The sequence below is a fragment of the Eretmochelys imbricata genome, chromosome 10, assembly GCF_965152235.1.
Source record: "Eretmochelys imbricata isolate rEreImb1 chromosome 10, rEreImb1.hap1, whole genome shotgun sequence".
In the NCBI taxonomy this organism is placed as follows: Eukaryota; Metazoa; Chordata; order Testudines; family Cheloniidae; genus Eretmochelys; species Eretmochelys imbricata.
This window is the reverse complement of record NC_135581.1, coordinates 71224113-71234183: the sequence shown is the minus strand read 5'-3', so window position 1 is coordinate 71234183 and position 10071 is coordinate 71224113.

Sequence of the window (10071 nt, the reverse complement as noted above, 5' to 3'; positions counted from 1 at the left end):
TAGAGCCTTTCAGGCACTGATGCCCAAGTGATCCAAGAAGAGAAAAGTGCTCATTTCACTTATCCCAACCATGACCAGTACCTCTATAATTTCTATATCTCATCTATAGCTATAGGTATACCTTTGGAGTCATTGAGACCCATCAAGTTATGCACTAGAGAGCTAAATAACCTCACAATCCTTTTTATTGTTACTCTCAACCTCCCTAATAATCTCAGCATCTTAACCTTCTGTTTTCCCTGTAGGTTTGCTGTGCTCACAAACTGTATCTTAATTGACACTGTGAGCTCTCCAGGGGCAGGGACTGTATGCCCCTGTGAATGTGTGCAGTGTTCAGCGCAATAGGACCTGGGTCATTTTCCTGCAAGGACCCTGCTCTTGTCAGAAGCTGTATTACGCATATCCCTAATAATTAATTGTCATAGTAATAAAACAGAGAGTGTTCACTCCAAAACAATTGGAGATCAGACAATCAACAAAAAAATCTCCCTTAACCTTACCCAAGTATCTCATGCTTGAGACGTTGTGAAAAGCAGCTCTATCCAGAAGGGATATAGTCTTAGTTCACTGGCATTTAGGTTGTTCTTGAGACTGTTTTTTTTTTTTTTCCTCCTTGCAACGAGTGTTAACACTCAGCCAAAATGTTCCGTTGCTTGGAAACCTGTTACTAAAGCTGAATTCATTAATGCTTTTCCAATTTGCTCCTACGAACCTTGTTAGATGGTTTTATCCTAATTAACAGGTATCTAAGAAAAATGAAAGAAAATTGAGTTAATGGCAGAGTGCAGTCTGTGCCTTTTTTTTTTTTTTTTTTGCAGATCTTCTTTTTTAGCCTTTGGACAATCTGCTGCTTATAGGACCCCATGCTCCTGATTCTGCTTCAGTAGTCAGGGCATCAGGATATCATCCTTCAACCACAACAAAGAGACATTTTTCACATTGGGACTGATTTTGCCAGGTGCCGAGAAAACTCCTTCAAGGTGCTGATTGACTAGAGAAGTCAGGGGGCGAAATCCTGGCCTCACTGAAACCACTGGGAGTTTTGCTGTTGACTTCAGTGGGCTTGGGATTCAACCCAATATGGGCTTGAGCCTACCCATGACATAGAGGGTTGGGATCTGCAACAGCGCTGAGCACTGCACAGCATCTCTGCCGGTGCTAGTTCCCAGGTGTGCCCCGTATTTTTTGCTATACATACATAGCCACCACATAGCGGAAGTGGTCCATACACACTGAGCTCTGCCAGAGTGTGTGGGGAGCAGAAGGGACAAGGTAATGGATGGGACTGAGGCATGATGTCATTCCTTTGTGAACGCATGATCCAGGAGGCAATGAGTGCATGTGAAAACCTCCTCTCCAAAAAATTCATTAATGCCTACTGCAAGCATGGGGGCTTTCCACACAATCAGGGTCCTGCAGAGACTCAGCAGCTGCACTATGAACAGAAGACAGAAGACAGAAGACACTATGAACAGAAGACAGAATCCCCCTCCCTGCACTGCTGTGGAGCCAGGTGCTCCTCTGTACAGTGTGCACCCTCTCTCCACAAGGCATGTTGCTTGCTGCACGGACGAGCATTTGATCACATATTGTTCCACAGGGTGCTCAGCGCACACCTACAGGGCTCTGCAAGTTCTTCGGTGCCCCAAGAGCTGCGCAGCGCTGATGGTGATCAAGCCCAATGTATCCATTCAGAAATAGTTACAGGTCTTGGGCCTGACTGGACTCTCACTTGCACTCAGGTGTGAATCAGGAGTAACTCCACGGAAGTCATGAAACTGCAGCAATGCAAAACCATTGTGAGCTAAGAAGAAGGGGCCTGGTGCTTTTGACATCAGGTTGATACTTTGGAGATGCAATGCAGATAGTTTAGAGTTGCTTTGCTTCTTTTAGTAACAGTTTTTTTGTTTCCATACTATATTCCCAACTCAGACTCCGTTTCACTCTTTGCCATTCTGAGAGGTAACAGTTAAGGATGGGATAAAATATGAAACCTCCTCAAGCTTTTCTCCAAACTTTTAACTCAACTTGGAAGCAAATCTCATTCTGGTTCAGAAAAGTTTGGATCACTATTTTATCGAACTATTATTCATTTTTGCTGCTGCCTCTGTGCTTCCTGGACCAGGAGCCTAATTGACACAATACGAAACAAAAGGCTATTTCCATGATATTAAGAACATAAGAATGGCCATACTGGGTCAGACCAAACATCCATCCAGCCCAGTATCCTGTCCTTTGACAGTGGCCAATGCCAGGTGCCCCAGAGGGAGTGAACCTAACAGGTAATGATCAAGTGATCTCTCTCCTGCCATCCATCTCCACCCTCTGACAAACAGAGGCTAGGGACACCATTCCTTACCCATCCTGGCTAATAGCCATTAATGGTCTTAACCTCCATGAATTTATCCAGTTCTCTTTTAAACCCTGTTATAGTCCTAGCTTTCACAACCTCCTCAGGCAAGGAGTTCCATAGGTTGACTGTGCACTGAGTGAAGAAGAACTTCCTTTTATTTGTTTTAAACCTGCTACAGATTAATTTCATTTGGTGGCCCCTAGTTCTTATATTATGGGAACAAGTAAATAACTTTTCCTTATTCACTTTCTCCACACCACTCATGATTTTATAGACCTCTATCATATCCCCCATTAGTCTCCTCTTTTCCAAGCTGAAAAGTCCTAGCCTCTTTAATCTCTCCTCATATGGGACTCGTTCCAAACCCCTAATCATTTAGTTGCCCTTTTCTAAACCTTTTCTAATGCCAGTATATCTTTTTTGAGATGAGGGGACCACATCTGTACTCAGTATTCAAGATGTGGGCATAGCATAGGTTTATATAAGGCAATAAGATATTCTCCGTCTTATTCTCTATCCCTTTTTTAATGATTCCTAACATCCCATTTGCTTTTTTGATTGCTACTTGTCAAGGTTCCTCCCCCACTCTGAACTCTAGGGTACAGATGTGGGGACCTGCATGAAAAACCTCCTAAGCTTATCTTTACCAGCTTAGGCCAAAACTTCCCCAAGGTACAAAATATTCCACCCTTTGTCCTTGGATTGGCCACTACCACCACCAAACAAATACTGGTTACCGGGGAAGAGCTGTTTGGAAACGTCTTTCCCCTCAAAATACTTCCCAAAACCTTGCACCCCACTTCCTGGACAAGGTTTGGTAAAAAGCCTCACCAGTTTGCCTAGGTGACTACAGACCCAGAGCCTTGGATCTTAAGAACAATGAACAATCCTCCCAACACTTGCACCCCCACTTTCCTGGGAAATGTTGGATAAAAAGCCTCACCAATTTGCATAGGTGACTACAGACCCAAACCCTTGGATCTGAGAACAATGAAAAAGCATTCAGTTTTCTTACAAGAAGACTTTTAATAGAAATAGAAGTAAATAGAAGTAAAGAAATCACCTCTGTAAAATCAGGATGGTAGATACCTTACAGGGTAATTAGATTCAAAACATAGAGAACCCCTCTAGGCAAAACCTTAAGTTACAAAAAAGATACACAGACAGAAATAGTTATTCTATTCAGCACAATTCTCTTTTCTCAGCCATTTAAAGAAATCATAATCTAACATATACCTAGCTAGATTACTTACTAAAAGTTCTAAGACTCCATTCCTGGTCTATCCCCGGCAGAAACAGCATATAGACAGACAGAGACCCTTTGTTTCGCTCCCTCCTCCCAGCTTTTGAAAGTATCTTGTCTCCTCATTGGTCATTTTGGTCAGGTGCCAGCGAGGTTACCTTTAGCTTCTTAACCCTTTACAGGTGAGAGGAGTTTTCCTCCGGCCAGGAGGGATTTTAAAGGGGTTTACCCTTCCCTTTATATTTATGACACCACTGCACACTGCATGGACGTCTTCAGAGAACTATCCACGGTGACTCCAAAATCTTTCTTCTGATTAGTTGTAGCTAAATTAGCCCCCATCATATTGTATGTATAATTGGGGTTATTTTTTCCAATGTGCATTACTTTATATTTATCCACATTAAATTTCATTTGCCATTTTGTTGCCCAGTCACTTAGTTTTGTGAGATCTTTTTGAAGTTCTTTGCTGTCTGCTTTGGTCTTAACTATTTTGAGCAGTTTAGTAGCATCTGCAAACTTTGCCACCTCACTGTTTACCCTTTTCTCCAGATCATTTATGAATAAGTTGAATAGGATTGGTCCTAGGACTGACCCTTGGGGAACACCAGTAGTTACCCCTCTATATTCTGAAAATTTACCATTTATTCCTACCCTTTGTTCCCTGTCTTTTAACCAGTGCTCAATCCATGAAAGGATCTTCCCTCTTATCCTATGACAACTTAATTTACATAAGAGCCTTTGGTGAGGGACCTTGTCAAAGGCTTTCTGGAAATCTAAGTACACTATGTCCATTGGATCATAGAATCATAGAATATCAGGGATGGAATGGACCTCAGGAGGTCATCTAATCCAACCCCCTGCTCAAAGCAGGACTAATCCCCAATTTTTGCCCCAGATCCCTAAATGGCCCCCTCAAGGATTGAACTCACAACCCTTAGCAGGGTTTAGCAGGCCAATGCTCAAACCACTGAGCTATCCCTCCCTCTTGTCCACATGTTTGCTGACCCCCTCAAAGAACTCTAATAGATTAGTAAGACATGATCTCCCTTTACAGAAACCAGGTTGACTTTTGCGCAACAATTTATGTTCTTCTATCTAACAATTTTATTCTTTACTATTGTTTCAACTAATTTGCCCGGTACTGATGTTAGACTTACTGGTCTGTAATTGCCAGGATCACCTCTAGAGCCCTTTTTAAGTATTGGCGTTACATTAGCTATCTTCCAGTCACTGGGTACAGTAGCTGATTTAAAGTACAAGTTACAAACCATAGTGAATAGTTCTGCAATTTCACATTTGACAGAAATTTAGATCTTTCAGAAATCTTGGGTGAATGACATCTGGTCCTGGTGACTTGTTACTGTTAAGTTTCTCAATTAATTCCAAAACCACCTCTAAGTGACACTTCAATCTGTGACAATTCCTCAGATTTGTCACCTACAAAAGATGGCTCACATTTGGGAATCTCCCTATCATCCTCAGCCGTGAAGACTGAAGCAAAGAATTCATTTAGTTTCTCTGTGATGACTAGCCTAGACCTTTAGACTCGGTTTCCTAACTTTATAACAAGAGACTGTCTGTTTCCATGTGATTTCCAGCCCAATTGTGCAAACTTAAAGGGATGAAACAATCAAAATTTTGGATAAAGATCTGAACTTCTGGATGATTAACTGGGCCCACCCAAGATCCTGAAACGAGTGTGGTCTCCACGTTGCTAAAATAAGGACCTTCCTCTTTCCACACCAAGAAAGTACAGCCAGAGCTTCTGCTATCAGTTGTGTTTCATTTACAGCCTTTCCTGCTTATCTCTACCAATATGTGGCATCCAAACACAGTATTAAGAGCTTTTAAGTGGTTGAGTCCTAAAAAACGGTTTGTCTTTTGAAGTTGCTTTGTTAATTGCTTTGATTTTCACTTGAAGGTGCCAATTCATCCATCTGTTAACTATAGATCATTTCCTCATTAATGAAAGAGAGTAAACTGCCTATTTTACAAGGACTGGAAGTCAGGTTCAGATAGAATAAGAGCCAACCCAAATGGGTCACTCGCACTTAAAACTGAACTAGAACCAAGGATGCAAAACCAGCGAGTTAGCATTGTTGTCTGAGTGCATCTCTGGCTGGGATGGCAGTGCTAAAATATCCAAAATGCCTCCTTCCATGTACTGTATTGTCAGACCAGCCAGCAGCAGATTCTGAAATCTCATGGAAGAGTCTGGTTTTGAAGGATTTCCAACTCAATTCCAACCTCTCCCAGCTTGGTGTCATCTGAAAATTTTATAAGCATACTCTGTGCTCCATTTGCCAAGTCATTAATGAAAATGTTAAATAGTACTGGACACACAAGTGAGCTCTGCAGGACTCCACTAGATATGCCCTCCCAGTTTGACAGCGAACTATTGATAACTACCCTTTGAATATGGGCTTTCAAACAGTTGTGCACCCACCTTATAGTAATTTCATCTAGAGCACATGTCGCTGGTTTGCTTATGAGAATGTCATGTGGGAACTATGTCAAAAGTCTTTACTAAAATCAAAATATATCACATCTACTGCTTTCCCCCTACCCACTAAACCAGTACCCCTGTCAAAGAAGGAAATTAGGTTGGTTTGGCATGATTTGTTCTTGACAAATCCATGCTGGATATTCCGTATGAACCTATTATCCATATGGTATTTACAAATTGATAGTTAAATATGTTCCAGTTTCTTTCAAGGCATTGAAGTTAGGCTGACTGGTCTATAATTCCCTGAGTCCTCTTTGTTCCCCTTTTTAAAGATAGGCACTATACTTGCTCTTCTCCAGTTTTCTGGGTCCTCACCTGTACTCCAGGAGTTCTCAAAGATAATTGCTAACAGTTCTGAAATTTCTTCAGCTAGTTCCTTAAATTTTCTAGGATGAATTTCACCAGCCCCTGCCAATTTGAATACATTTAATTTATCTAAATATTCTTTAACCTGTTCTTCCCCTATTTTGGCTTGTGTTCCTTCCCCCTGGTTGTTAATATTACTTGCTTTGAGTATCTGGTCACCATTAACCTTTTTAGTGAAGACTGAAGCAAAATAGGCATTAAATACCTTCTTGATGTTATTAGCTCTCCTTCCCCGCTAAGCAGAGTACCTATACTTTCCTTCATCTTTGTCTTGCTCCTAATGTATTTAAAGAATTGGTGTGCAAAGATGTTCTTTCCCTTCTTGGTCAGGTGGACCCCATTTCTTCCCAGGTCTGCTGGCAAAACACAAAATTTCCAGTAAGTTCTTGGAATGTATTGGGGACAACTTTTTGGTTTCAGAAGTGGAAGAAGTAATCAGGGGACAGTCATTTCAGACTTGACTCTGATCAAAAAGAAGGAGGTGGTGAATCTGAAGGTGGAAGGCAATTTGGGTGAAATTGGTCATGAAATGATAGATTGCATGATTCTAAGGAAAGGAAGGAGCTAGAGCAGCAGAATAAGGACAATGGACTTTTAAAAAAGCAGATTTTAACATTCTGAGAGAACTGGTAGGTATAGTCCCATGGGAAGAAAATCTAAGGGAAAATGGAGTTCAGCAGAGCTGGTAGTTTCCCAAGAAGACAGTATTAAATGCACAACTGCAAACTATTCTGATGTGAAAGAAAAATAGGAAGAACAGTCAGACACCAGTAAGGCTCCACCAGGGGCTATTTAATGCCCTGGAAATCAAAAAGAAATCTACAAAAAGTAGAGACATGGACAAATTGCTAAGGAGGAGTACAAAAGAATAGCATAAGCATGTAGGGACAAAATCAGAAAGGCTAAGGCACAACATGAGTTAACCTAGAGTAACGATGCTGGTTCTGGCGAGACCCAACCGAGAATGCCAATTCAGGACAAATTGCTTAAAAGTTAGCAGATGGATGCTTCCGTTCCCCTCAGAAGGGAGTCCTCAACCACCAGCACTCTACATCTCCTCCTCTCAGGTGCAGTGGCCATGAGCATCCCTCTTTGGGGTTCTGAGTGTATTCAATGGGTGTCTGAGTGCAGGAACACCTTTAAAAATCTGGGTCTTAATCTCTCTCTGCCCCAGTTCCCCATCTATAAAACTGAGATAATAGTACTTTTTCCTACCCACTTTCTGTTTGTCTTATTTAGACTGTGATCTCTTTGGGGGAAGGTCTGTTTCTCACTAGGTGAGCCAAGCACAATCCAATCTCAGTTATTGATAGCATACTTATCCAAACCAAAATCCAGTTCTGGACTTTTTCTAAAATTTTCTCCTATGCCAGTGCCCAGGTGGTCCCTGGTACAGGGGGCAAGACTAGAAGAATCAAGAGATGGTCTACCTGAAGTCCGTCTATCCTGAAATCTGTCTTTCCAATATAGTTGATGATCAGAGGTGCTCTTCACCTGCAGATTCCTATGGAAGCACCTCTGAAAATCAGACCCTTAGGTCATTGTGACTTTTCCTGTGGTGTAGTGTGTGATACTATGTATGTTAGATGCCAGGTAAAAATGAATGCTATTGTATTTCCACCTCTGTTATATCTCTGATTCTCTCTCAGAGTTTGTAATAAACACATCTGAATTATTCACCGTTCACTACCAAGGTATTTTAACAGAATATATGACAGAGGGAGGAAAATGAGGGATGTCTTTGTTTCACGCAGATGAGATCAATGTACCATGACTCAAATGATTATCTGGGACAATTCATAATTATTCATGGTACAAATCTTCATTCAATGGCAGAAATGTTCCCGAGAGTATGGGCTCCACCACGCAAGGTTCTGAGCCCTAGTCTCAAATTATCTATTGTGCTGCTTAAACCAGGGTTTGTGGCTTAAAGACTTTACATAATTCTCTTGTCACTGTGGGTCTGAAACAGCTAGCCCAAAGCTTTTATTGGTTTTGAACAGAGAGACTATATTTAAGCTAATATTCTTGGAGTGTTTTATGGACGGAAGACTTTTACAATGGTTTATAATGGCCTGAAGTTGTTACTAAAGAAAAAATAGCTGTCGGTGGCCCTGAAAAATGAACTGGAGTGGTCAGTCCTCAACTTGTGTGCAAGCCGTTTCTGGACCGATGACGAAAGGTGCAGGGAACGGAGAGCAGGGCAATGTGCACTGTGCTCAGCCGAGCGAGCTAACCCCTCTGCATCCACTCCAGACTGAGAATCAGGATGTTCTAATTATAAATAACAAACAGGTTCTTCCTGACTTTTATTTCAGGAGAACAACAAGCCAATATAAAGTCCCCATGAGAGAGCACAGGGTGTCCCATTTTGGATTGCTAGCAGCTGTTTGAAATGCCTCGGAGGGGCGGCTTCTGCAGACAGACTGTTCTCTGTCTGCCTCTGTTTTATACCAGGCCCATCACTGTGGCATCTCTGGGCTCACTTCACATTTAAAGTGAGTTACACTGAGAGCAGCCTTGTGCTGACGTAGTTGCACCCACCCCTTGGGGAGCAGTGGGGAAAGGGCAAGAGGGGAGGGGAGCTGTGAGGTACCCAGGGAACAGGGCTTCACTGGAATCAAGTGAATTCAAGTGATGTGTGTAATAGCCATTTCAAGGACTTGGTTATTCCTAGTGCCAGCCCAGAGTAGTGGCTACTCCGATGTCTTTAAGAGCTGCACTTTGAAGAAAGATTGCGTATAGAGTAGAAATGACCCAGAAACGTGTCCAAAGAGTATAAGAAAACAATATCCCTCCCACCCAGCTGCTCAGTGACCCCTGACATTACACTGGGTGTAAGTTCTCCCAGCCCACAGCAACCACACCCCCCTCCAAGTCAGTTCACCCTATTGGTACTCCTTTTCTTTTTTGCGAACACAGACTAGCACGGCTGCTACTCTGAAACCAGCCATTGGATCTCTCAGCCACTCTAACCCTCATACACCTCTCCACTTAGATGGGACCCCGTGCAGGCAGGAAAGTTAGCACAGTTTAATGGAGCCTCTCATCTAATCAAAGGTAGGTACAAGGTAATGGCTCCCTGCAACCCAAATTAGAATAATACAATCAGCTGATGTTTTGCTGAGGGTGGTACAGAAAGAAGTGACTGACTACTTATTGCACACACAAGATTGCCTGGTTAACTGTGAGCTATTGTGTAATCCTAACCAGACACGTGCAGATACCATAACCATGAGAGCAAAACTACAGTGGTTTGCATTGTTTTCAGAACTCTGGAACATGAGACACATGCAGAGCCTAGGTAACAGATTTGCTGTATCATGTGGATTTTATACATTTGAAGGCTAGCAACAGATTTGACGAGAAAACCACTTTTCCCCAAAAAATTCAGACACAGTGTATTGCTTTTATAGAAAAGAGACATGTATTCTTTGTTCTCTACAGCTCCCTTGACTCTCCCATTTGATTCCATGCAATAATGGGGCAGTTCAGGGAATGGCCGTGTGACATCTATAACATCAGAGATTACTGAGCCAATTGGAATGACACAGGTAACTTTAGTTTTGTACAGGTGGATACTAACCCAAATCCTGGGCT